Here is a 2,723-nt window from a genome sequence, read left to right as displayed (position 1 = left end):
TCTGTCCAGGCAAAAAATCAGATTTTTTGTTAGTTTAGTGCACTAACTATCTTTTTGTTACTCTGACTTCAAAAAGCTGTCTTCCCCTCCCATCAGTGCAGATGACAGCTAGAGTTTCTTCCAGTGCCTATAAGCAAACATCTTATGTGATCTGTCAGTGCTCAGAGTATGTGTTGGTGATGGCACTCAGCTACTACCACATCAACTTTCAGCTCAGAACCTGTGAAAATGACAAAGCTGTGGACATTTTTGAGTGTGCTAAAGTTAATGACTGTGGCAGACATCCTGAATCAGGTTGACTTCAAACGTTAATAAGTTGTAGATGTACATCTAACAATTACTTTAGGAGTATTTCCTTAAAATTCTACCTTTCGTTCATGAGATATTTTGTTAACAGACAGACGGGGTTACAGTAACTAACAGGTAATGCCAAAGTTTTAAACAAAACAATGTGTGATTTGATAGCATTCAAAGCACTTTTGACTACTACCACACAAACTTTTAGCTCTATCAGTAAAACTGACAGAATTTTATCTTTTATGTTGTCATATATGGTTTATTTGCTGTGGCAGCTGTACTGAATCAGTTTGATCCAAAACGTTAACAGTTGTACACTTACATCCAATAATTGCTTTCTGAAAGTTTGATCAAAATCCATTGATTAGGTTTTGAGATATTTGGCTAACAGACAGACAAACACACGTAGATTGCCCCCCACTGTTTACAATGGTAAATGCATTCAACATATTATCCAGGGTCTGATTAATTTAGTTGTGGATGTTAAGACAATGGGCAGCACGGTGGCGCAACTGGTAGAGCTGCTGCCTCTCAGCGAGCAGGTCCTTGGTTCAAACCCCGGTCCAGGGGCCTTTCTGGGTGGAGTTTGCATGTTCTCTCCGTGCATGCGTGGGTTTTCTCCGGGTACTCCGGTTTCCTCCCACAGTCCAAAAACATGCATGTTAGGCTGATTGGTAACTCTAAATTGCCCCTAGGTGTGAATGAGAGAGTGAATGGTTGTTTGTCTCGTTTGTCTCTATGTGGCCCTGTGATGGACTTGCGACCTGTCCAGGGTGTACCCCGCCCCTCGCACAGTGATTGCTGGACATGGGCACCAGCGACCCCCGTGACCCAAAAATGGAATAAGCGGGTAAAGAAAATGGATGGATGGATGGATGTTAAGACAATAAAACTCAGCGGAGAGTTTTCAGATTTAGAAATGCTTTTCTTCTGTTTTTTTAATTTTTTTATTTATTTAATATATATATATATTAGAGAGAAGAATCCAGAGATCCCATATGTTTGATTCAAATAGTAAAAGTGCAGGTCTGTGGTCCGCTCCACTTCAGCCTCACTCTATTCATTTAAGAAGGATATGACATCACGAATGGCTCATAGATAACAAAAAGCACTCCTCGCCTACACCTAATAAAAGTCTGAAACATGTAAGAATAAACTCGGCTGTGCAGCATCATCAGCAGGTATACAGGTGTAATAAACACTATAAATGAATAGTAAAATGAATTTTTATCTGCTCTCAAGGGCAGCATGACGCAAAGAGCCAAGACACTATAAATGAAGGTTTTCCAAGAATGTGTTTGGATGGTTTGTTTCTGGTTCTTCTTTAGAACTAATTGATAGAAATATCCCAAATTTGGAGAGAGGGAAAGCAATATTTTAATAGAGCTTGACACTGGCAACAAGTGAGGTCTTGCTGCATTTGGACAGAGTCTAACATGAACTTGTTCTAAGGTAACAAGCATGGACACAGATCTGTGACATAAAATACAATATAGTCACTGTGAAAAGAGTTAGTTTCTGGAGTTAGTTCCTGGAGAACTATGTTCATTGTTATTGCAATATAAGATGCAGAAGACATTTAATTCTTTCCTTTCTCTGAAATGTTTTCGGTTAGCTATCAACCTGTGCAGCCAATGTGGAGCTCTATTCCAAATACTGTTTTTGAAGAAGAAGAAGAAGAAAGTGTTTTGTGCTGCCACGCAATGACGAAAATGGTTCTCTGCATTTAACCCATCACACCTGAGATACACCCAGGTGGAGCAGCGGGCAGCTATGTAGGCGGCTGGGGAGCAGTTGGGGATTAGGTGTCTTGCTCTCAAGGATGCCACAGCATGTGGGCATGGCGGGGGATTGAACCTGCAACTTTCTGGTTCCAAGTCGGCTGTCTTACCACTGCACCACAGTGACCCCACAAGCCTGTTGATGCAAATTTGAGATTTCTGTGATAAACTTGCAGAAAGTAATGTGACATCCCAAAGTCATTGACTATGCAAAAAGAACTGAAAGGATATGGTAGATTTTCAACATAATTGTTCAAAATTATGGAAATAAGACATTTAAATCGCATGAAAAGAGGATATACTTATTTATACCAACTAAGACCAAATATTGCCTGTTTTTATTTTATTTTTTAAGGTCCAGTTCCTTCTATTTTTCTGATGGAGTGTCTGTGTTTTAAGGGGGAACGCCCCAAGAAGCTTCATATCACGATCAATGGGAGATCTACGTAGCCCTCGGAACGATGTGATATAAGACCTGCATGACCACCTACGCTCCAGCTGCTGATTGGCGTTACGCACATTTCTGGCTGTTATTTAAAAGCGCAAAGCTTGGACGTCTCACTTATCTGGACTGGATCTGAGTGCAGGATCTATCCACTTCCACTCCACTCGGCACCAGGACGCGCTGCTGACTCATTTCCCAAA

The sequence above is a fragment of the Nematolebias whitei genome, chromosome 11 (genome assembly GCF_014905685.2).
Source record: "Nematolebias whitei isolate Nwh7 chromosome 11, NemWhi1, whole genome shotgun sequence".
NCBI lineage: Eukaryota > Metazoa > Chordata > Actinopteri > Cyprinodontiformes > Rivulidae > Nematolebias > Nematolebias whitei.
The sequence above is the reverse complement of the archived record's forward strand: the minus strand, read 5'-3'. Positions refer to the sequence as shown.